This window comes from Lineus longissimus, chromosome 5 (genome assembly GCF_910592395.1).
Source record: "Lineus longissimus chromosome 5, tnLinLong1.2, whole genome shotgun sequence".
Classification (NCBI taxonomy): Eukaryota; Metazoa; Nemertea; class Pilidiophora; order Heteronemertea; family Lineidae; genus Lineus; species Lineus longissimus.
The window spans coordinates 16,525,208-16,552,041 of NC_088312.1; the positions used below are offsets into that span (position 1 = coordinate 16,525,208).

Genomic DNA, 26,834 nt, shown 5'->3' on the forward strand with positions numbered 1-26,834 from the left:
CCCTCGAAGTTGGATATTCTGTTTACTGGATTGTACCCATAGTTGATGATCGCACCAGCCCAGGAACCCCTCATACAACAGCAAGCGTTACTGATGACATGAAATTTCTGTATTATACGGATGACGACAATTACTTGTCTACACTTGGATGGGAATCAGAGTCTGCTACAAAGTTACCAAATAAAGAAATGACCCAAAGATAAGGAACTCCGTTTTGTCCAAAACTCGCATAGATCCCCATAGATCCCCTCTATTTGTCGAGTTAGCGCCCCTGTAAGATCCTGCATTTTCGGTCACTAGAACAAAATCTTCCTGCAGATATCGCGGTTTCGGTGATGATTTAAGGAGAAATTGACTGTTCTTAGAGTTGTATGGGACAGAAATGAGTTCATACTTCATGAATACATGAATATATTATGATATGGGCGGGCTTCTAAGTCAAAACAATAACAAACTCAACTGCATCTCTACTGTATATTGCGTAGTGCATTGCCTAGTGTATTTCGTAGTGTATTTTAGCGGAGACATTATTTCCGCCACGCCAAACGTCTTTTTTATTCGTGGAAGTTAATCTGCTCTGTAAATTTGATTTTACACAAGAAGAATCCATACTAGGTATTGCAATATTTCATGTCTATTGGTGTTTTTGTGTTCAGGAGCGCACCAGACAGTGAGACGTGGAGATGTGTTCAGTGCTGGTGCTGTCAGTAGACTGAATCTGATTGGCCATAGCGATCACTAATATGGGTCGGGATCACGTGATGTGACGTCACCGCGGTATCCTCCTTGCCAGGTAACCTCGGCGGGAAATTTAAAGCGGAATCATCCAGGGTCAAACAACAGTTTTGCTCACTACCGCCAACTGGTGATATAAATCGACACTAATCTATTTTATATCAAAACTTCTGTATCATGAAGACCTTTTCAACGCTATTTCAAGCTTTTATCGCCTGGAATAGAGCGTCAAAAATGTTTTTTTCATTTACGCATTTTGCCCCCTGGGGAGCTGAATTTGAGTCGAATCGCCCAAATTTTTTTCCGAAAGCAACATATTCTGCGGTGTTTATAAGCAAGACTAGATTTGAAGTGCCTCGGTTGTATGATTACAAAATGCCCAACTTTGTCTACAGATGGCTAGATGGAAGGATGGCAGGATGGATGGATGGCAGGATGGATGGAAGGAAGGACGGACACCAATCGAATAGCTATTTGACTAGCTCCGCTGACTTTGTCAGCTGAGCTAAAAATGAAAAACCAAAAGATCCTGGAAGAGTTGAATGGGGGAAATAATTGGGTGCATTAAATAAAAAAAGTTAAAATAGAACAGGAAAAGAACACTTTGATGTATTATACTCCATTGGTAATAGGTGGCATTGGATTAGCAACATTTGTTTGGTTTTATACTAAAGATACTCAAACGAGCGAGCATGTTGACCCTGTCAAAAAGAAATCAAATCTTGAAATATAATTTTTTTATATAAATAAATGGAACGAATTGACACGAAGAACATTGCAAACACGATTTATCATGCTTGTTCAGGCGTCGGCTTGCGCAGGCCCACCGAACGGCTGACTTGTCAGTGAGACCGGGGAGTGCCTGGATGGGATGAGAACAATGGGAAGAAAGACAATGGGAAGAAAGACAATGATAAAAAAGACAATGGCGGTTTTTTAGTATTAGACTAGTTTGCTCTTCGTTCGTAGATTAGTGCAAAATTAGCAACTTTATATCGTTCGATTCGGGAATTAAAGTTATTCTGTTGGGAGATTATATCGTGTAGAAGACGTAGAACCTGAATTTAGAGGTTGTCTACAAAACATTCGTTTGGATATCGTCATCAAGATTCTAGTTTGTGCCGTATATATAAGTTTACGATTTCGCGGTTTGCTTGCTTGCGTACCTCGTGCGTTGTACGACCTTGATCTTTTCGGAGACTGTCAGCGTGTATGTTTATTTTTGCGAGCTAGCTCGTCGCGTTTTCGCTGTATTCCTTAGCGACTTTTAGTACGTGTATATATGAGTTATCGTTTCGTCGTGTTTATGCCGTGATAATCATTCGTGTTATATGTTTGAATAACCGCAATGCAACTTTAAATGCGCGTGGTTTTGTGATTTAGTTTTGTACGTCGGAGTTGTCACTACCACTACATGTGCCACTACCGCAATAATCAACATTCGGATGTGGGAGTTTATTCATTGGAACAACCTGGCCGGTTGATGTGATTTATGTATATATCTTAAACCAAGGATCTCGTAGCTGTAAACGGACAGATAGCGGGTCCAGCCAGTCGTCACAGGGATGGCTAGAGTATGAGTAAAAGGATTCAAGAGGAAGAGAGAATCGGTGAGTTTTATAGTTATTTAATTTAAGTCGTCGAGGGCGTACATTTCGTTTCTTTGTCATACAGTCCCAAAATAAGTATAATATGGCGCCACGCCCCACCAATGCTGCTGTATTGTCTGGTTTAACTGTAGGTTATGGAATGGCAGTTAAAAAACTATTGAACAGTAATAATGGTGATCCGAGTCGACCGGATCTCACTGAAGATTTGAAGCTTACTGGTGCTGTTTCACTTGCAATTATTACAAAGGGTTACCTTGAAAAAAATATGGGTCTACCTAAGGATGTAACTAATTAAACTTTCAAAATAAATGGCAAGTGCGATAGCGATGATGATAAGCGCTGCGGTTGCAAATGCAACTTCCTTTGTTGGTGGAAATGCAATTTTTCATGCATTAGACTCACAGAATGCTGCAGAAGAACGAAAACGACACGATTTAGCAATAGAAAAATTACAAAAACAATCTGCAGAATGGAGTCAAAATAGAATCAAACATTTAGATTTTCTTGCAGAACAGCGACAGAAACAACATGAAGCAAAATCTAATATGTTAGATATGGAAGATGCTATTCGACGATATGATAGAATTAATCCTAAGCCAAATCAGGCTCACTATTATAAGCCTAGTGACTCTCAGAAAAAATATGAACAATGTATATTGCAGGAAGTGTTATAGGATCTGCTGCGTTGTCAAAATTTATTTAAAAATAAATGGCTGATGACATTCCAAATGATTTTGAAAATCCAGTATTTGAAGATGCTAGAGATGATATGGGTGAATGGGTGATCAACAAATGGCAAATGAAAGTTGTCTAAGAAGTGAATTGACAGGAGATGTGCCGTGACCTTTAAATGCATCTTTGCTCACAGAAGAGCGAAAAATTGATACAAAGGATAAATTTTTTGAAGAAAATAGTTTAGAATTAAAAACAAATAGGAATGAATTATATCACAAAATGGAGTCAAGAAAACAAATTTCAAATATTTTATAAACCAGTCGATGGAGATCCTATTAAATTATCACGTAATAATGGTGAACCTTATAAAGATGGTTCTATTAAAGGAGCAGAAAGATCAAAATTTCTACAACATTTTAAACCCAAATGAATGAAGGAACTCCAAAAGCCAATCCAACAAATTTGATGGAACGATTTGATGAAGAAGCATCAAATGTTGTACAAAAACCTGATGAAAATATAGAACAAGAAACTTCTTTCATTCAAGTCGCCAACAAAGATATTGAAAATGTACAAGATGCTGCTTTGAATTCAGAAACATCAGTAAAAACAGGTGATTCAAAATCAGATGAAACGATAGTTTATTTCAGAAGACAATTGAAATCCATAAAGGAAAAATTTGAACAAAAACGTGAAAAAAAAGAGAAAAAATTAAATACTTGAAAGAAGGCGACGAATTAGAAATGCAACCATTAATTCCTCAAGAAGAACGCAATTTAAAGGAAATCGATGAGGCAGAATCAGATGAACTAAATTCATTGAAAGAAAGATAAAAAAACATTATGAAATATTGGCTGAAAGTTAAAGTAAAACTGTAAATGATGTAAAAGAAACATTAGGTGAAAGATTGAAAGCATTGTTCAAGTTAAAAGGATTTAAAATTGCAACCATTGTAACCGTAGTTTTAATGACAATATCTGCAATTGGTGCAAGTTTTGTGTATGGTATAGGATCATTAGTAAAACCTAGTAAACCCAGTAAGCCTAGTAGGCCTGACAAACCTGACAAACCAGATAAACCTGATTCAAATAAAATTAAAGAAGGTTCAACCAAGTATAAAAATTGGCTTCAATCATAAGGTTCGAAAGCACTAACAGCTTTATCTGGAGTTATTGGCAGAGTAGTTTCAACACTTCTAAAAGCGGCATCATTTTTGGCTGAACATTTGATTATTGCAATAGCAGTAACCATCCTAATTGTTATTCAAGTTAACGCAGCAAATGCAGCAAATGCAGGCACAATTAACACCTTGGGTGCTGAGCGTTTTTCCTAATTTTCGCCCGTTTGCTAAGGTTACGCCACTTTTTACCGTTTTTCACAGAATTAATAAAAATAGAAATAATAAAGATATCTACCTGAAACTTTCTGTGTTGTTTCTTCTGTCCTTAGTCCTAATCAAAGTATTATCTGTTTGAGTGGTAGGCCTCAAAGCATTTTCCCTTGTGTAGTGGAACTTGGCACTTTTTGCAAAAATATCGAGTTTCTTTGCGTTCCCCATTGTATTCAATTCTATAGATCACATGGATCGGCTGCGTGGCTAAAAATAACTCCAGCCTATTGTGTGATCTCGGTGGAACCGTTGCAGATGACATATTGGAGGGGAGATCGCTTTCGTCATCACTGGGCGGGAGATTTGAATCTTGGCGGAGATCTCCGTCATATAGCGCCCAAGTGTATACGTGATGGGATCGCGGAGATCTCCGTCATATAGCACCGAAGGTGTTAAACACAGAGCAAACAAAATTTCGTCTAAAATAAAATGAACGTAAGGTTTCATAACGTAACACGACAGGATTTGCCTGTGAGTATCAATCAATACAAAACAGTAAGAGTTGGAAAAGCGATTATTCCAACCACATATTTTAATGTATCAAGTGAATTAAAAATAGCATCGCAAACGAGCATAACCCCTCAGCCTATTAAGGTTGAAGGTGAGATAATGGTGAAGTTTGCTTAGTGGAGTGGCTAGTTTGCATATGGAAATTAAAATTGTGGAAACCTATTTTGAGGATGTGAGCGTGGCGGCCATATTGAATTTCGAATCGCGCTGATTTTCGAAAGGAACCTTCCCCTTACAAAACTGCATTAGGCCTACACTCACTAAAAATTGATTCCATCCGCCAAGCCGCTCTCCTCGAAATTGCCGGAAACCGATTTCAAGCACGTTGCCCTGGTGACCATATTGAGAATCAGAACAAGCCGGTTTTCGAAAGGAACCTTCCTCTAGTCACCCCCAACGTACATACCAAAAATGAATTTGATCGGACGAACGGTTCTCCTCGAAATTGACAGAAACCGATTTCAAGCACGCCGCCCTGGTGACCATATTGAGAATCAGAACAAGCCGGTTTTCAACAGGAACCTTTCTCTAGACACCCCCAACATACATACAAACAAGAGGCCCAAGGGCCTGGCGCTCAGCTGGATGACATAATAACATAGGACTGAGGGTGTAAAGTAGTAAATATCAGCTTTATACTACTGTTTGAAGGTCAAGAGAACACGTTATACCACTAAGATTTCCAATGCAGAGTCATGGTATGTAAATATTACAGGAGGCAACGGAAGATATCCCTAGTTCAGTATGTTGTATCGGTAGCTTTACAGAAGAAAAGAAGTGTCAGAGAGGATGAGACTTCTCCATGGACAACTGTGGTATGTCCAGGCTGGGTTGTACAGCACAAGGATACAAAATGCTGTCTGTAATTGAGAGGTATCCTGATTTAACAGAGGTCAAAATAAATAGAAATGACCAGTTTGAGACTAACACCACTGTCTTTTTTTGATAAGGTAGAGATTACAGGAGTCAACAAAATTAATTTTATTGAGAGAAATTTACCTGTCCTGCAGGTGATTGGAATTTACAATACAAAGGGTCGTTTTCATATTTGAAAATCCCTTCATAATCAAGGGCTACCTCTGACTAAAACAGCATCCATAAACAATAGACCACCAATTTGACCCCAGCTCCTAACTGCGGGAAAACCCAAGTCCAGCAACCAAAAGTACCAAAAATACATTTTTGTTTACATTTGAACTGCACACATGCGTTTGTTTACAATTTCCCGCGAAATCTCGAAAATCAGGTGACCTGCAATCATGGATTGAAAATAACATTTATCTGGGTTCAGCAGGTCAGCAGGTATACCGGCTGTTCCAATCATCCCCCTACAGCCAGCTGTTCAAAAGGTAATGTTATTCACCCCACAGGGAGTGCAGGTAATTGATTAAGCCCCTGCATAACTTAACAGCAATGGCTTGGCTTCTGTGAGTGGTAAGGAGAATTGACAGTGTCCGATTAAAAATCCCTCATTTCTGCTCCGCTGAAGTAAATTTTTGAATAAAACCAAGACGTTGCATCAGGGTAAGGTGTCACCACCATTCATGCAAAATTTCAAGGCAATCCAACGCCTCTAAGTGTGACTTTATTCGTCCCCCTTCTAATATTATTATATAGAAGATTTAGACCAGCGATGACGTCATTTCTGGTGATTCCCTACGTTGTCCAATGAACGCTTTTTAAAGTGTGCCATTTGGCATGCATCAGCATGCAATGTATTTTATCAGCGCTGACAATTGCCGAACAGAATGCCGTAGCTCCGTCAATTTGCAATAAATTTTTATGGGAGTAACATCATTTTGTTGCTTAAAACGTCTACTTTTTACTCATGTAAGAATCGTAGTACTAAAAACTAATATGCAAACAGAATCATGCCGATTCACTGCACATACTGTGGGAATTCTCCACTTCAAAATACATCGCGAACAGAGCGTGCACTTCCCGATATCGTTTTCACAGAATTGTGACCAAATTTTCAAGAACTAATTTCTGAAAGTATTCCCTTAAGACCTTATGACTACCCACTGAAAGGAACTAGTGATAATATCGCCTACTTGTATACTTTTTAGCAGAAAATTGGTTACTTGTTGCAAAATCAATCTTCCATCTTTACAGTACACTGGTCACAGTGGGTATGCTGAAATATAGCCTGGTTCCCTGGCCAATTCAATGCGCAGAATACAACTGCGCAACTATACGTCATAACCCGGGCTTTTGAATCGTCAAAAAATCTGCCAAATGTGCCTGTAGCGCCAACTGGCGGTGAAAACTAAACTAATTCCATTACAAGTCAAAATGAAAAATTATTAAAAAATATTCGGCCAGATTTGAAAACAATATTTCCTCTGAGGTATAACGGAAAGAAGTTTAAACTTCCCGATGACCTCATTCGCAGAATGTAGGTCGGATCGCGCTGATTTTTGGTTTCTGAGTTCCCCTTGGGCTACTCCTAATTTAGCAGCGTCAACAAAGTGCCTAGGTCTTACGGTTACAAAATGCCCAAAATTGACATGGAAGGATGGAAGGATGGCAGGACGGACACCATTCCCTTAGTAATATTACCAACTTCGCTAACTTTGTCAGCTGAGCTAAAATGAATTTAATCGGATGAACGGTTCTCCTTGAAATTGATGGAAACAAATTTCAAACACGCCGCCCTGGTGGCCATATTGATAATCAGAACGAGCCCGTTTTCAAAAGGAACCTTCCACTAGTCACCCCTAATGTAAATACCAAAAATTGAATTGATTATCAAAGCCATTCTCCTCGAAATTGACGGAAACCGATTTCAAGCACGCCGCCCTGGTGACCATATTGAGAATCAGAACGAGCCGGTTTTCGAAAGGAACCTTCCTCTAGTCACCCCCAACGTACATACCAAAAATGAATTTGATCATACAAACGGTTTTCCTCGAAATTGACGGAAACCAATTTCAAACACGCCGCCCTGGTGGCCATATTGATATTCGGAACAAGCCCGTTTTCGAAAGTAGGGCTGAGGGGTAAAAAACAATTATTTATGATTTGCTATAGCTGATGAATCAACTGGGACATATCGTAATGCAGATGCTGTGTATGTCCCGAATGGGCTTTATACACCAGATACTTACAATAAAGCAATGCAAGAAGCTCTTAGTAAATGAAACGGCCAGGGGCCATTGTGCTCACCGTATAGATATTTGGTGCTTTGGACTTCAACCAGGTTAAGAAACATTGTACATGTATAGTATATAGGTCAAACCAAAGTCGGTATGACATGTGATGTATCGTTGCTTGGAGTAAGTACCATAAGAATATCATCAAAAACAAGTCACTAATAAACGAGCTATTGCACTTTTTACCTATTTTAGTTTTGGCCTCCTGGTGGCCAAGTTGAGTACCAGATCAGATCGAAATTCGCTGTCCAAAGGTAAAATGACGTAGGGAGTCATGTGTACCAAATTTCAAGTTCATAACTTTAGTGTTTAAGAAACGTGCCATAGTTACAATCAAACGACCAATTTACGCCATTTGACCTCTGTGACCTTGAAAAGCAGGTCAGATCAAAAACTCATATGATATGTGATGTATCCTTGCTAGGAGAACCTACCATTAAAATATTATTGAAGACGAATCACTAATAAGCGAGATATCACACTTTCTAGGTTTTCACTTTTGGCCCCCTGTTCGCCAAGTCGAGAATCAGACCGGACTGAAATCAGGGTCAGAGGTCAGCTGACCTAGGGGGTCCTTTGTACATAGTCTCAAGTTCATAGCCTTAGGGGTTAACAAACGTTCCACAGTTACGCTCAAATGGCCAATTTGACCTCTGTGACCTTGACAAGTACATCAAATCAAAAACCCGTATCATATGTGATGTATCCTTGCTAGAGAATCTATCATAAATTTTTTACCAAAAACTAATCAGTAATTAGCGAGATATGGCACTATTCAAATTTTGAAAAGGTTTTTTTAGCAGGAGGAAAGCGAGAACATTTTGCGCCGTCGTATTCTGATTTGACTGGTTAGTGGTGAAATCTGCTTTTACTTTTGCAAATTAACATATTCGTTTTTCTAGTTCTAACGTTTACTGAATTAAAGATGCTTTCTCAATGCTTGACTGGTCTGGCAAGAGGCATTGCCAGGAAAACGTGACGTCATTTTGGCCATTCTTTTTACCGCAAGCCCTCGCTCTCCGTAAAACTTCCTGACATGGTGTGAAGTGGGAGGGCTCACAATGGGAACCACACTGCCGCGATGTTAATAGTTTCTATTTATAGAATTCAGCGGCAGGATTTTAAGGACGGAAAAAGTAGATTAACTCGGCTAATCTCAATGGATTTTACCCAGGAATGTTTTCAAGGCGAGAGAAACATCTGATTTAAGTACTGCGCTTATTAGATTTCATGTTCATGCTGAAGATTGGCCTAAAACGTGGACGAAAAGAGTGCATTATCGAGTGTTGGAGAGGGCACGTGATTGGACGAGAAACCTGAGCGAAAACAATACTGACTCCAGCTCCCAGAGGGAGGAGCTGGAGTCATAATTATTACAGCGTATTTTGTGAGGTGAAGCCTGGTGCTTTACAATGGTCAAATGAACCGAATGTTGTCTGGACATTGATGAAGTGGATGCAGCCAAATGTTTGGGATGGTCTTTTTTGTATGTGAAGAAAAGAAGATAAAGAGTTGGTTAACAAAATGAACTTTATTGGTGCGGCAGATATTTTATGCCTTTCAGCAGATATTTGAAGCCTTTCGGCAGATATTTGATGCCTTGCGGGAGATATTTGTTGCCTTGCGGTAGATATTTGATAACGCTCTCCGGGAATGGAAAGCAGTAAAACGAGTAAGCACACCTTACTCTGATGTGGGAACAGCAAGTGCTTTACTGGACTTGAAATGTGCCAACGACTCCTCTTGCAATAACCAACAACAGTTAATCTGTAAAATGAAATGGCCAGGGCCATTGTGCTCACCTCTTGTGAAGGGAAGATGGATGAAGCATTAGCATGGTTTTAAATGTAAGAAAGAAATGAAGTAATGTTTTACAATGAAATTACATGAGAGATAAAATAATGCGTAAGTTGAATTTAATTGAGGTGACTACAGGTATGACAAAGCAGAGTAGACAATTTTGTGATCTGACCAGTAATCGTTAAAACAGCAGCAGAACAAAAGCTTGAAGCAGCAAAACATGCCTACTAAAAGAACAAATAAGCAATTCCATGCAACAAGTCATCAGCATTAACACACCTTTTTAAAAAAAGTCCTTTGGTTTACAGATGACCCATTATGGAAATGCTTAGGAATTTGGATAATTATGTTGTTTGCTTGTGTCTAGTACAAGAAACAACCATCATCTGAAATTCCTAGGGCTCTGTAGAGGTTAATTAATCCTGCATTTGCCTAGGCTTAGACTATGACATCCCACTTAGCAGCATTTCAAGGCACCCTTAGGGGAGAGTCCACTATTAACATTTGGGGCCCTGCTGGCCAAACTGAGAATCAGATAAAGACTGCAGTTTAGTCTAAGAGTATAGGGGTACATTCGTACCAAGTTAGGGATCTGTAGCTAAAGCAGTGACAAAACGTGCCGTCATTGTAAAATGGCGTTGCCATAGGAAAACTTTGACCTCTGTGACCTTGAGAAGTAGGTCAAATCAAAAACCCACATTTATGAAATGTATCCTTGCTAGGAGTACCTACCATAAAAATGTTATGAAAATCAGACCACTATTAAACGAGCAATCAAACATTTTAACTTTGGACATTAAATTTGGCCCCCGGGTGGCCAAACTAAGAATTTTTCAAGATGCCCGCCTGGCACCCATACTGGCTATCACATTTGATAAAAAATCAAGGATTTAGTAGAGAGTACATAGATATACATCCAGATCAAATTTGGTTGCAATCCGATCATTAGTTTCGGAGTAATAGTACTGTGTTTATTTTTCAAGATGGCTGCCTAGCGGCCATATTTGATGTCCGAACGGCTGAAATTTTAGGGGTGGAATAGAGAATCCCCAGATACATGTCAACACTGGTTTAAAACCTTCTAGCTAAAATAGATAGGAAACATGCTACTGTTCAGTGAATCAGCAAACTTTGACCTCTGTGACCTTGAAAAGGAGGTCAAATCAAAAACCCGGAGGATATATGATGCACCTTTGCTAGAAGTACCTACCATATTTTTTTCAAAATTTCCCCACTACTATTAAGGGAGATATTGCATATTTTCACTTTTAACGTTTGGCCCCCTGGTGGCCAAACCATGAAACGAATCGGACCGAAACTTGGTCTCCAAGATGTCATTACATAAGGGTACATGTGTACCAAGTTTCAACTCAATAGCTCTAACAGTTACAAAACGTGCCCTGCTAACGGACGACGACGACGACGACGACGATGACGACGGACGATGGACGCCACGGTATGGGATAAGCTCACCTCTGCTAAGAGGTGAGCTAAAAAGAGAAGAGAAATTAACACTGACTGAATAACTAGCATCACGTTTCCCCCCAAAGCACTCGATTCATCATCTGCCAGTAATTTCCTTTCACAGACTTAATAGGCCATCACACCACATAAATTTCATGTCATGTTAAGGCTGTTATATGGAAAACTTTCCTTTCAATGTGTAACCTGGCACAATATATAATTACAGCTGCCAGGCTGCCGCCTTTCCTGTACGCCCCATAACTCTAACACCAGTTCAGAGACAGCATGTGCAATCAGATAATCACAGAGCGTAATGTCCAGCTGAAATCTTCTGCCCGACAACATGAACACTAGTGACTAAACTGATCAGTAGCACCACCAGGCAAAATGCATTAACCACACTGTATCCTATACATACCTGGATTTCTTGGTATTAGTTTTATGCGGCACTTCTTTCTTCACTGAATTCACAGATCGCCTATTACAGTATTAGTATTGTTAACAACCTAAAAGTAGAAAAGCAAATAATAAAATGTGAAATGAAATGGTCAATGGCCTTGAGGCTTGAGAACCGAGTGAGTGACAAACCTAAAACTTTTACGGTGTGATGATGGCGAATGCACCAGTTTGCTCAACTAATAAAAAGGGTTACATTTTAAAACAAAGCCTCCTATCCGAATCTATTCTGCCTAAGTGAAACTATTAACAAACCTAAGCAAAATGCCACCGGATGCAGCCTACTCTTGTGGAGGGAGCCTTTCAGCACCAAACAAGAATCCATGCAAATTGTATCACATGGAGAGACTAGCCCAATCATCCGTTTTCTGTTGGTAGGAATGGGTTAGTCTCGCAGACTGGACCTTAAACTCAACTGCTGACGTGTGAGGCCAGTCTGACCGATGAGTAGGTGGGGGTCTAGCTAATTGAGAAGCCACCAGTTTCCTTTACTAAAAGGGTTACACACAGTGTTAACAAACAGACAGCACATGGTGGAACAGTTTGGGTGCATGGTAATGGTAAACACCTACACCATGTAGCCCATGATATTTATTTCAAAAGAAATCAAATCAATGACGATAGTCCTGGAAAGCAGTGCTCATGCCTCGACTCTAAACAAAATGGCAACAAAGGACTATGGATTATAACTGACTGTGACAAGAAACAACAAAAAATTGATTGGTATGGCCTTATGCCCGCTGTACACGATCCCTCAAAATTGGATGAAAAAAATTTGACCGAAAAGATTGATCGTGTATGGTGGGAAATTGGATGAAATATTTTCCATCAATCAAAGATTGATGGAATAGAGCCGGTCCTATTTTTGAATGACGAATTGATAAAATTTGACCGTGTACATCGGGCATGGATATTTATTGAACAATTAACCCTATTGAATTGAATTGTTCGTGGGTTCACCGAAATCAATGATCGTCCATTCCTCCTTCATGATGACGGTGGTTATGCAATTTGACGGGTTTGTAATGCAAGGCCTAGATTCCACAGTTTGCCTCTCATAGACGACAACATGGGCTGGACGCAGAGGGCAGTGGAAATCATGATAGAGTCGTATAGGGCCCACCCAATCCTATACAACACCAAAGATGCCCTGTACCACAATCACGTTAAGAAGGAACTGGCCTACCAAGAGGTACTTGAGGATGTCTGCAAGGAAAAGAGTGACTGCACGGTTGATGACGTGAAGAAAAAAATGAACGGGCTACGTAGCAACTTTGCTAGGGAAATGGAGAAGATAAACAAGACCAAAAGAAGTGGTGCTGCGGCAAAGGATGTGCACAAGCCAACCGTATGGTGGTTCCAGAAGCTGCTCTTTCTTAACGATCAGCAAATATCTCTTCATCCATACGCAGATAGTTTTTGTAAGAAGCGGGGTCTTCCAGCCTGAGCTCCTCGTTTAGCATGGCATATGCCCCTTTGGATGCTCTTCGAAGGATCCATGGCCGTGTCCAATATCGGCGTCGTCGTCGTCGTTTCTTCTTCAATGCGGCCAAGGCTATTGCCATAGCAGCAACGGCAGCTGACGCAGCAACGGCCACAAGCAGTCTTGACTGCACGGGAGCCATTTTGTGAATGATTGGATGAAAATGATTGACCGTGTATGGCGGGACCCTCTACATACAAATTTGACCAAAAAGATTGATGAAAAAGTTTGATGAAAATGATTGACCGTGTACAGCGGCCATTACGTGCTAAGGAAAAAAAACACCAATGAGCAAAGGACTACAGATTGTAACTAACTGTGACAAGAAACAATAAAATTTCATTGGTATGGCCTTATGTGCTTTGGCAGGGACAAGAAACCAATGAGCAAAGCACTATGAATTGTAACTAACTAGGACAAGAAACAATAAAAAAATCATTGGTATGGCCTTATGTGCTATGATAAGAACAAGAAACCAATGAGCGAAGGATTATGAATTGTATCTAACTCACTGAGACGAGAAACAATAAAAAAATCATTGGTATGGCCTTATGTGCTTCTGTAGGCACACGAAACCTAAAACCATTGCTGTGACCTAAGGACTATGGATTGTAACTGACTGTGACAGGAAACAATAAAACATTCATTGGTATGACATTATGTTCTTTATGGCCGCTGTACACGGTCAATCATTTTCATCAAACTTTTTCATCAATCTTTTTGGTCAAATTTGTATGTAGAGGGTCCCGCCATACACGGTCAATCATTTTCATCCAATCATTCACAAAATGGCTCCCGTGCAGTCAAGACTGCTTGTGGCCGTTGCTGCGTCAGCTGCCGTTGCTGCTATGGCAATAGCCATGGCCGCATTGAAGAAGAAACGACGACGACGACGCCGATATTGGACACGGCCATGGATCCTTCGAAGAGCATCCAAAGGGGCATATGCCATGCTAAACGAGGAGCTCAGGCTGGAAGACCCCGCTTCTTACAAAAACTATCTGCGTATGGATGAAGAGATATCTGCTGATCTCGTTGATAGAGTCACTCCTTACGTTTATAGGTCAGACACCAATATGCGCCAGGCAATCACTCCTGCCGAACGTTTAGCGGTGACGTTGCGTTTCTTGGCAACTGGAGAAACATTCCAAAGTCTAGAGTTCTCAACAAGGATTAGCGCCTGCACGATAGGTAGAATTGTTCCAGAGATGTGCGATGCCCTCTACACGGTTTTGAAAGGCGATTTCATAAAGGTAATACGAACACTATGAAAATGACACTGCAATGTTTTCCTTTTAACCATTTTTTATTTCTTGCTGTAGCTGACTTTACAATAACAAAATACTTAAATGCACAATCATTCAGAACTGTAAAATGTTTGCATCATGGCATTACCAAGAATATCAGCGGTGTTCCCCATGCTACATGCATTTGAAGTTGTTACATTTGGAAAATCTTTACGACTAGGCTGACCGTTATACGTCATGATGGAACACTGCTGGTTGTAACCATGTTTTCCAGGAGGAACTGTTGCATTATTAATGTGCTGCGGAGGGACTCTTCTAGTCAACTGAGTATTTCTGCCCAACTCAGACTCTTGCGCATCAAGAAGCGCCATGTTTATTTTCCTTTTTGCACTTTGCCTTATGTCAGCATGCTGCAGGCTGCGCATTTCGCAAGCCACAAATTTACCAAAAATATCAAATTGGTCCTCGTTCTGCGTTGGTGTACTAGTGCTTTCATTCATGTTTGAGCTGACAACAGCATCTTTCAATTCAGTCAAAGCATCAGCTGCTGTGTGCAACATCGACTCCTCTACAGAACGACTCTTTTTCGCCCTTGGTTTAGGTCTACTCGGTTCCTGGGATGTGCACGGTTTTGCTGAGTATCCTACCGATGGCGTTCCAGGACGTGGTGATTCATCATGCAACTCTTGGTCGGAGTCGTCATTAGCAGAGGAGTCCTGAAAGTGGAGGTTAACATTGCAACTTTTCCTTTTTTCAGCTGCCAGCGAACGCACAAGAGTGGCTTCAGGTTTCTAGAGATTTTGAGTACAGATGGAATCTATCCCACTGTCTTGGAGCTATCGACGGCAAACATGTGACTTTTCGCCCACCTCTGAAGTGTGGATCGTATTTTTTCAACAACAAGAATACCCATAGTTTGATTCTATTCGCTTTGGTTGATGCAGACTATAAATTTCTTATAATTGATGCAGGGACAAATGGCCGTGTGGGAGATGGGGGTGTTTTTGCTAAAAGTGACCTAAAGAAGGCTATAGTAGACGGAAGTATAGATTTTCCAGATGCTGAACCCCTGAAATATTGTACCGCCCCAATTCCTTATTTTTTGGTAGGAGACGATGCATTCCCTCTGCATACTTACATGATGAAACCGTACCCGTTCCGAAACCTTGATATTGACCACAGAATTTTTAACTACAGGCTGAGCAGGGCGAGACGCATTGTTGAGAATGCGTTTGGGATTCTGGCAAATCGCTTCAGAGTCCTTCTTGCACCGATGTTATTATCACCTGATAAGGTAGAGAGAGTAATCCTTGCTACATGCGCCCTTCACAACTATCTCCGCACAAGGAGCCCTGCTCGGTACTTCCCTCCTAGTTCCATGGATAGAGAAGACACGAGCAGAGGCCAGGTAACAAATGGTGATTGGAGAGAGGTGAGAAAGTCGGAAGTAACATATAAACGCATCTCATCTCAAGCTGGCAACAGGTCTACAAATGCGGCTCAGGCTCAGAGAGACTACCTTTGCTCCTATGTCAATAATATTGGTCGAGTATCGTGGCAAGGTAAATTTGCAGCGTAGAATGAGGCAGCCATTCTTGTATAACTGTGTGTGTACAGTCAGTGAATAATTTTGTTGTAGTCAGAGAAATAAAATGATGTTAAGAATTAATTACCTTGTCAAGTGTTTCATTGCAATCTGTGCCTCTCGACATTGAGCAAGAACTGGGCCTCGCCTCTACGTGGTCCTTAAGAAAGAGCAGCTTCTGGAACCACCATACGGTTGGCTTGTGCACATCCTTTGCCGCAGCACCACTTCTTTTGGTCTTGTTTATCTTCTCCATTTCCCTAGCAAAGTTGCTACGTAGCCCGTTCATTTTTTCTTCACGTCATCAACCGTGCAGTCACTCTTTTCCTTGCAGACATCCTCAAGTACCTCTTGGTAGGCCAGTTCCTTCTGAACGCGATTGTGGTACAGGGCATCTTTGGTGTTGTATAGGATTGGGTGGGCCCTATACGACTCTATCATGATTTCCACTGCCCTCTGCGTCCAGCCCATGTTGTCGTCTATGAGAGGCAAACTGTGGAGTCTAGGCCTTGCATTACAAACCCGTCAAATTGCATAACCACCGTCATCATGAAGGAGGAATGGACGATCATTGATTTTGGTGAACCCACGAACAATTCAATTCAATAGGGTTAATTGTTCAATAAATATCCATGCCCGCTGTACACGGTCAAATTTTATCAATTCATCATTCAAAAATAGGACCGGCTCTATTCCATCAATCTTTGATTGATGGAAAATATTTCATCCAATTTCCCACCATACACGATCAATCTTTTCGGTCAAATTTTTTTATCCAATTTTGAGGGATCGTGTACAGCGGGCATTAGTAGGGACTATAAACCAACATCCATTGCTCTGACCAAAGAACTATGGATTGTAACTGACTGTGACAAGAAATAATAAAAAAATCCATTGCTATGGTCTTATTTGCTATGGTTACGACAAGAAATCAATATCCATCTCTGTGACAAAAAGACTATGGATTGTAACTGACTGTGACAAGAAACAATAAAAATATTCATTGGTATGGCCTTATGCGATTTGGTGGGGAACAAGGAGGATACCGCGGTGACGTCACGGCGTTTCCAAGATGGCGCTGCATATTGTAAACAAACTCGACTCCACGGCTGAGGGAAAATCAAGTCATCAAATAAAGTTAGATTTTTCGCATCAAATCAGAGTTATTAGTACTTTTCTGCTATGAAATAAGTCTTCAGACAATAAGTTATCATTTGAATAATGAAAAGTGCTGTTTTGATGGGGAAAAATAGGGTTTTTAAAACCAAATAGCCGGGCACCGATCTTCCAAAATTAGCGATGGTTTCAAAACAGTCTCCGAGATATGGGGCAATCTCTTCATTATCATAATGGGATTTGGAGGCATGTTTGCAGATTTTACAAGTTCGAGACCTGTAGGACCTAAAACTCGCATAGATCCCCATAGATCCCCTCTATTTGTCGAGTTAGCGCCCCTGTAAGATCATGCATTTTCGGACACTAGAACAAAATCTTCCTGCGGATATCGCGGTTTCGGTGATGATTTAAGGCGAAATTGACTGTTCTTAGAGTTGTATGGGACAGAAATGAGTTCATACTTCATGAATATATTATGATATGGGCGGGCTTCTAAGTCAAAACAATAACAAACTCAACTGCATCTCTACCGTGTATCGCGTAGTGTATTGCCTAGTGTATTTCGTAGGCCTAGTGTATTTTAGCGGAGGAATTTATTTCCGCACTTTGGCCACGCCAAACGTCTTTTTGATTTGTGGAAGTTAATCTGCTCTGTAAATTTGATTTTACACAGGAAGAATCCATACTAGGTATTGCAATATTTCATGTCTATTGGTGTTTTTGTGTACAGGAGCGCATCAGACAGTGAGACGTGGAGGTGTGTTCAGTGCTGGTGCTGTCAGTAGACTGAATCTGATTGGCCATAGCGATCAGTAATATGGATCGTGATCACGTGATGTGACGTCACCGCGGTATCCTCCTTGGGTGGGGAAAGCAACCAAAATCCATTCCTGTGACCAAAGGACTATGGATTGTAACTGACTATGACAAGAAACAATAAAAATTCACTGGTATGGCCTTATGAGCTATGGTAAGAACAAGAAACCAATGACTATGAATTGTAACTAATTGTGACAAGAAACAATAACAAGAGGCCCAAGGGCCTGGCGCTCAGCTGAAATGGCTAGGTGAAGGCAAGGGCCAAGTGTGTGTCGGTACCGTTATTATGAGGCAACGTGAAGCTATAACGTCTAGCACGCAGAAGTGCTGGTGCGAAGACCTTCTTGCTATATCAGTGCATGCTGAAGTACTGAGTTGACGTCACCCTGCTATATGACGTAGTCATTTCTATTGCCGTTGCAGTAGTGGGGTGTGTGATGACGTCAAGGAGTTGTGTGGTGACGTCAAAGAGTGGAGTCCTTGTCTTCATGCAGCGTAGGTGGAACTAATAACATGCACATGGACACAAGGTACATAATTATTACAGTGTATTTTGTGAGGTGGGGCCTGGTGCTTTACAATGGTCAAATGAACCGACTGTTGTCTGGACATTGATGAAGTGGATGCAGCCAAATGTTTGGGACGGTCTTTTTTGTATGTGAAGAAAAGAAGATAAAGAGTTGGTTAACAAAATGAACTTTATTGGTGTGACAGATATTTGATGCCTTTCGGCAGATATTTGAAGCGCCTTGCGGCAGATATTTGTTGCCTTGCGGCAGATATTTGATAACGCTCTCCGGGAATGGAAAGCAGTAAAACGAGTAAGCACACCTTACTCTGAATGTGGGAACAGCAAGTGCTTTCCTGGACTTGAAATGTGCCAACGACTCCTCTTGCAATAACCAACAACAGTAAATCTGTAAAAAAAGAGAAGAGAAATTAACACTGACTGAATAAAAAAGGGTGACATAGACGGGGAAATGTACACCACCGGATACAGTCTGTGCTTGACCAGGCATCGGTCAGATGATATCCTGAACAAGGCATCTATGGAAGCAAATCCAGAAAGAGACTTAACCTTTGAAGGGCACACTTATTACTCAGTGAAAAGTCAGTCCTGTGGGCTGTTTTCCAATTCAAAATAAAAGTGTAACCTCTTTAAATTAGTCTCACAGACTGAACCATAAAGCTCTGTACACACTGACAACATTTTGGGAAACATGTTGGCCAACATGTTGTCCAGGTGCGATGTTATCGAAAATTTTGCCCTGTATACACATGACAACATTCGACAACATGTTGGGCAACTTGTTGTCGAATGTTTCCGAGAAATGAGGATTTTTGAGGGAATATTTTTGAGGGAAATTCATAAACAATGGAAGATTCCAAGAGAAGAAGATGTATTGTCGGTGGCTCTGCCATAATTTTACGTATCCTGATTGAAAGACGGCGAAGAAGACGTAAAGATGAGAAGAGAGTGTGGACAAGACCATGGATTTATATGAGACACCAGCATGGGGCAAATTTTGTAGCTGTTTCTAGAATAGCAGCTTCGTTTTGTTCTTGTCTTTATATTCCATGGATGTTACATCCCATAAACAGGCACAACTTTCTCATACTGCAATAAGTTGTTCAACTTCACTCAGTAACCATTCCTTGCTTGAGGCTGCCATTTTGACTACATCACATGGCTTAAGGTAGATCATGTGATTTGTGGCCTATTTCTGATTGGATAAAACTCGACAACATCATTAGCATCTCGGCAACAAAATTGATTTTGTATTATTTCGACAACATTTGAGCAACATTTGGCCAACATGTTACCGAATGTTTCCGAACTGTACACACTGCCAACATTTTCGATAACATCGCACCTGGACAACATGTTGGCCAACATGTTTCCCAAAATGTTGTCAGTGTGTACAGAGCTTAACACTCAACAGCCAACCGTGCCCACATGATGTGAGCCGAGAGCTGGGCTTAAAGATGAGCGAGTGGTGTACTACATTTTGAAAATTGTCTATCGTCTACGACATGTGACAGAACAGGATCTAGTGGACTTAATGATGAGGTACTATCAAATAAGGTGTCCATCAATTGAATCATGAGGGCCTGTTGAGTTATCCTCTTAGTCTTAGGCTATCGTTTTTGTCTTTTTTTACAGCCAACAGTACAACCATGCACAGCGCAGTGTACAGAGAGTACAGGCCGTACAGGATTGCAAACCAAAAACATGAGCATTGCTGCCTAACGAAACTGCAGTGGAATTCATACTACGATGTCATAATGTGACTTTCAAAATAATTTTTTTCACGGCCAATGACCAGACAGGGAGAAAACAAACGTAAATAGCGAGATTTGTTGCAAAATTGCCAACCACAACAACTCAGGGACCGTAGCCAAAATGGCCGACGGCGAATTCTCCGGTCGCTCGCGCAGTCCATAAACAAGCATCAATTTTACCAACTTTGGGTGCAAGCTTGGTCATCAAAGTTACAGAACTGTTAGAAATACATCTAAACAACATAAATATACAGTTAAAAGTGCATAAAAATCCCGTTTCAACCTCCGGGCGCTACCTTTTTTTCTCCGCCAGACTTCGGGCCCTACCGGCCGTTATTTAGTGCGACCGCCACCAGAGTGTTTATCAAGATCTTTCGCCGTTTTAATTGCGCGTTTTAGGCAGATCAATCAATTATTACATGCATGCATTATATATCACCGAAATGATAATTGCGTAGGCTATTTGAAACTAAGTTCAGATATTATTTTCGATCTTTGAACTGAATTAAGGCGAGTGGTTCTTGACACCCGGTCGACAAATCAGGACTTGCAAAATTCACGTGAGATCGCTTGCATCATCGGCACGTTTGAAAGCCGAATTTCACAAATTCCACAAATATTTATCACATACTATATGTATCACCACAAAGGTAACTCTCTAGACTATTTGAAACCAAGTTCAGATACTTATTTTCACAAAAATTCGAAGCTATGCAAGCGATTTTTCAGTGGTAGAGATCGACGGAAACAAATTTCTCGCTCTAAAATGACATGAGACGAGCACCAACTTTCGCTAATTTGTGCACAAAATTTCCGCAATATTATAAAAAACTATTGATAAATCTGAATTATATAGACTCTTTGCAGTACCTTCACAAATTTCAGGTACATGGTCATGTTGATTAAAAGAGTATCAACCGATTGAACATGAGAAAGTTCACTCACCTTCATTGAAGCAGCGACTACCGCCATTTTTAAATGGTGGCATCTCTTCTATCGATCGGCCAATCAGCAGCACTGCTTGCAAAAAGTTGAGCCACCGCCAAATTTGAAATCGCCAAAATTCAGTCAATGTGCCTGCAGCGCCAACTGGCGGTGAAAACTATATTAATTCCATTAAAAGTAAAAAATGAAAAAATATTAAAAAATATTCAGCCATATTTGAAATCAATATTTGCTCTGTGGACCGAGGTAAAAAGGGAAAGAAATCTAAACGCGAAATGACCTCATTCTCTTAATATAGGTCGGATCGCGCTGATTTTTCGTTTTTTGAGTTCACCTTGGGCAACTCCTAATTTACCACCCTCAACGAAGTGGCTGGGTCTTCCCGGTCAGAAATGTCCAATTTTGTCCACAGATGGGTCCCTAGATGGATGGATGGATGGATTGCAGGACGGACACCATTTGAACAGCTATTCTACTAGCTCCGCTGACTTTGTCAGCTGAGCTAAAAATTCATTGGTATGGCCTTATGTGCTCTTGTAGGGACAAGAAACCAATTTCCATTGCTGTGACCTTAATAGGCCCAGCACCTTGCGTGCTGGGTAGTAACTTGACACTCAAGCTAGTTATTTTCAGACTTCTTATTTATACCTCCATGCATGCCTGAACGGACTTCCGCCGTTCGGCAATAAAATTCTTAACATGGCATTTTTATACATCGTTGGAAAACTTATGATGTCCAGTCCAGATTTCATCCATATCCTATTTATTCATGTGAAAATACCCACTAACGCCTAAACGTACATGTAACAGAAGCAAAAAAATGGAAAAGGGTCTCCGTTCAAGACTAAGTAAGCGCGACCAAATAAGGAATGCCATTCATGGCTCAACGAGGTATGTCGCATTAATTATTGATCGAGACCCGTGAAAGCATGCCGTGAAAGGCGTTCCCGACTCGGGATCAGCCTAGTCAATTTCACCCGCGATTTCTATGAAAACTGACACTTCTGGGAACTGAGAATACTTCAACTTATGACCCATCTCCCCCCCTTCCCCCTAGATTTTTATTGCAGATCTGCACGAAGCTCAGGACTTGAGTTTTTGGCTACCTGAAAGCCGGAATGTAACTACGCAGTTCAGTTTGACGATCACCGACTCCCAAACCAAGCTGCATTTCGCAGATCATTTTTCAACGATCGTCGACGAACTATTTCAAATTAATCACATCCAATCAAACAAGCCAAGCCTTCCCTAATGTCATCAACATGCAATAACACAAGCAGCCAAATATTATCGCCTATGAAATTGTGAATTTAACTAGAATTGTCAGTTGAGTCTGCAGGCATACTCTGAAGTCTCCGCCACGGCGTAAGGCTGCTGTGGTGAAAGGTTTTGTTGTGTTTGTGGTAGCGATAATTTAAACGTGGGACATTTAGCTGGCTGTTATATTTTGCTACTTTAGCGGGTGCAAATAATTTGCGAAATGACAAGTGTGAATTGTAAATTGTTAATGGGGTTAAGTGGGGCTTGTTACATGTGGAATTGCGAAAAGCCAAGATATCCACATGTATTATTAACGGAATTTCCTTGAATCGGCGAAAATAAGCATCAGCGAATATTTTCGGTTTATCGTAGCCATGGAAGGGGTTGGACTGTTTGGCGGGGTGTGTTAAGTGTATGGGGGTGGGCATGAATGAAAGGGGGAGGCTTTATTTGTTCAAAATGTTTTTTATTGATATCTGTACTAACATAATGATAACATTATATACAAGTGTTTGGTAGTCTTGCAAGTTTTTATCTTGAGTGGTTTGGATGGGTTTGCATAATAGGCCTCTTTCTTCACCCTGGAATGCAGACTAAACGTGAAACCGCATGTAGTGAAGAAGTGTCTAGACCCGGAAGCTGGGGTTATTTGGAAGTCGTATTCTGGTTTCCAAGGGGGTATTAACGGGAATTGTGCATGCAAGTGATATCTCGACAAGTGAATAAACAATTACATGATGCATTCTCACCAAGAAACCTTCGGACTGATTTGAAATGGCCCAGAGTAAAAAGGTCTTATTATGTATGGCGCTCCAATGAGGTCATAACTCCTTACATATCGTTCACCGTTATCTATTTATCGTTCATGGCTATGTATTTATCATTCAAGGTTAATGTAATACAGTTAAATAGGATTTCCACGCGTTACACCATCAGTCTAATTCGTATAAATTCGACGCTATCGCTCGAACATCGTTAATTAACTTGTTTGGTGACTCACCAAGATAGCGTTGAAGGATAAGGACTTATTACCGCATTGCCTTGCTGCAGCCAATCGGGGCACTCGTTTCAATTCATGCTTTTCGAGACGGTTTGTTTGTGGACTCACTAATCCTCGTTAGCGCTGAACTCCGGGCGTTAAATAATATTTGACGTCCTAAGAGACGTGTAGCGTTTTGAATTCGATCGTAACGGTATCTTATTATACTTTAAGGGTCGTTACATTATACTTTAACGGTAGGAATTATCGTTGAACGATATGTAAGGAGTTATGACCGCATTGGAGCGCCATAATTATGTCATGATCGTGTTTGGCGCTATTCTAAGGGGGGTGCCTTTGGGTTGGGGATGGCAGCATAAGTGATATTGTGGTAACTGTAGTGGGTGTGGCATACTCCGAATATTGTGTTGTATGGTGTGGAGCGTTGGTAGATATGGTCTAGGAGGGTGTGGCCTTTGGTGGTTGTTTGTTGTATCATTTGGGTAAAGCCGTAGTCTGCAAGCATATCTGTTATTCGGTTTTGTGGTTGTTTGTTCAAGTCTAGGTTGAAGTCCCCAACTATAATGATTGGTTCATTTGTTTCACTTCCAGCAATTGTGGTTTGGAGAAGTTTTAGGAAGTGTGGCAGGAAGTCTGTGATGTTGTAAGTTGGGGGTCTGTAGATGTTGACGATTGTCAATGTTGGTGTTTGGCTTCGTAGTACTATATGCTCAATGTTGAGGTCGTTGTACGTTATTATGGCATGTTGCTGGTCTGTTTTGATGTATAGACCAACGCCCCCTTTCGATTTGTTGATGAATGATGTAGCTGAACTGTTGGGTTCGTCTGTGCTATAGCATTTGTTGCGTGGGTTATGACTGAATGTATAGTTTGGTAGTTGCACACTTGAATTTGTTATATCAGTGTGTTGTAACCATGTTTCAGTAAGACATATGATGTTGGCTTGTTTGATTTGACTGTTTTTTGCCATTGCTGATTTGTGCTGTTGTAGTCCTTCAATGTTTTGATGTGCGATGATGAAGTACTCTGTTGCTGGAATGTTTGTGATAGGTTGTGATGGTGTCAGATCTGCTATGGGCATGTTGATCATTGCTTCGGTTACAGCTTGGTTGCAGTATATCTTGCTGAGTGCATCGTCAAGCAGATGTAGACCTTTTAATGATGTGACCCGACAAAATATTTTATTACAGCGTCGTTTTCTCGAAACTACTATAACACTGACCTCGTTGCAAATTTTGCGACCTTCAACAAATGAACAGTCATTTCTGAATGCGCATGTGCAGTCAGTGCGAACATCGTCTTGGTTCCCTCGGCTGTTCCTAGGAGGCGTGCTGGTTCCCTCGGCTGTTCCTAGGAGGCGTGCTATTCCTGCCCTCTAGGAACAGCCGAGGGAACCAAGACGTGCGAGTAACGTTCCGAGTGCTCATTGCCGCAAAAACAATCTACGAAACTACAATGTATTCCGTGCTCAAAGTGCTCGAATAACGACGTACTGCCGACGTGGACTTGGAATAATAAATGAACTCGCCGTACGTAAGAGCAGAATATTTTATCAATGTGCGCAGTTTGCTGAGTGGAAGATGTACACAGGCATCGTGTACATTTCACTGTACATCTTCCACTCAGCAAACTGCGCATGTGCGCGGTTGCATTGTGACGGCACTTGACGATGCTGGACAACGGCCCAGTGCAAACGATCTATAGGCCTAGGCCTATGTCATGTCATGATGTAGCCGGCCCGCTCCGGTGATATCGGTTCGTCGGCAGTTCATAATACTTTAATACCAGTGCAGATATTACATTAAGATGTCAGCACAGAATCATGACGATGGATTTATAATGTTCGTATGCATGGATGGTGTTTGTAATGTTTGTACGGCAAGGTTTTCATGGTTTGAACTCGTTTTGAAAGAATCACAACACAGGCCGCCATGATTTATCCAAGCTCCCAACATGCACTGCTGGATTAAACAAGTGAACAACGCCGGAAAGCATGACTGATGACTGGGATGCAGGGCTTCATTGTTTCAATTCCGATAATTAAAGGCGTTGTTTAAACAGTGATAAAGCATCGTCGATTATGCATAAACATAGTGTTGGGACGTGAAAACGTGCACGAGACCTTGCTAATTGTTGTCATCAGCCGAATAAATGTGATAAACGTACTTGCACTTACTAGATTGATTATTCCTAGACGAAGTTTGATTTTCAGCGCTACTCCTGACTGTCAAAATGGCGGACCGGAAAATGAAGCATTGTCGTGAAATAGCCAATAAACGTCAACAAACAAGGCTCAAAGAACTTAATACTACCGATAAAGACTTGAAATAATGAGTCAATAGTCGTTAGATGCCAACAAAATATTTTATTACAGCGTCGTTTTCTCGAAACTACTATAACACTGACCTCGTTGCAAATTTTGCGACCTTCAACAAATGAACAGTCATTTCTGAATGCGCATGTGCAGTCAGTGCGAACATCGTCTTGGTTCCCTCGGCTGTTCCTAGGAGGCGTGCTATTCCTGCCCTCTAGGAACAGCCGAGGGAACCAAGACGTGCGAGTAACGTTCCGAGTGCTCATTGCCGCAAAAACAATCTACGAAACTACAATGTATTCCGTGCTCAAAGTGCTCGAATAACGACGTACTGCCGACGTGGACTTGGAATAATAAATGAACTCGCCGTACGTAAGAGCATAATATTTTATCAATGTGCGGTTTTCTCGAAACTTCGTGTCAAATCTTGACAAAATTGCGACAATTGAAATCCACCCACAAGCACTACAACGTGTACACACGCATAGGCACATCGGCGCCCTAGGCCGAGGTTGATTTTGCCGAGAAAGTTTCCTAGCTAACCCAAGAGTCTCCTCTCACGGCCACTACGTGCCGTGGCGGAGACTAATGAGAACTTACCTCTGAATTGACAGAACGCGATCTATTCCATAGCATGGTCTCCTTACGTCTGAACTGCGCAGACTCCGAGACGTGACGTTCGCTGCACGTGTGATTGCACGTGGGATTACTCGCGCGAAATTTAAAATGCTCTTCTTGGGGGTGCTCACTAAATTGCGCAAATAACACCACCTGGTGAGAAATTCATGAACCACGCCTATTGATAATGAAAGAGAAAGCTTTGCTCTATAAGATTAGATTTGATTCATGATCCCCAACTTAAAGAATTAGGAGATATCAGCTGCTGGAAAAGTTTTTGGAAAATTTCGCTTGGTGCCACCTAGTGGCCAAACCGCTCATCCTGCCGGACCCACATTTGGTCTATTCAGGAGTCCTGAAGGGTCTCAA

At 41.1% G+C, this 26,834-nt stretch overlaps 1 long non-coding RNA gene across 1 annotated transcript in view; it reads right to left on the reverse strand.

The window, feature by feature from the left end:
- LOC135487541 (uncharacterized) overlaps nucleotides 1–26,222 on the reverse strand; it is a 37,972-nt gene extending 11,750 nt beyond the window's left edge. The window contains exons 1-2 of the long non-coding RNA XR_010446871.1: nucleotides 25,710–26,222; nucleotides 11,758–11,845 (exon numbers count right to left, since the gene is read on the reverse strand). This is a non-coding gene — a long non-coding RNA (uncharacterized LOC135487541). The remainder of the gene's footprint in view (nucleotides 1–11,757; nucleotides 11,846–25,709) is intronic.
- Nucleotides 26,223–26,834: the final 612 nt, after the last annotated feature.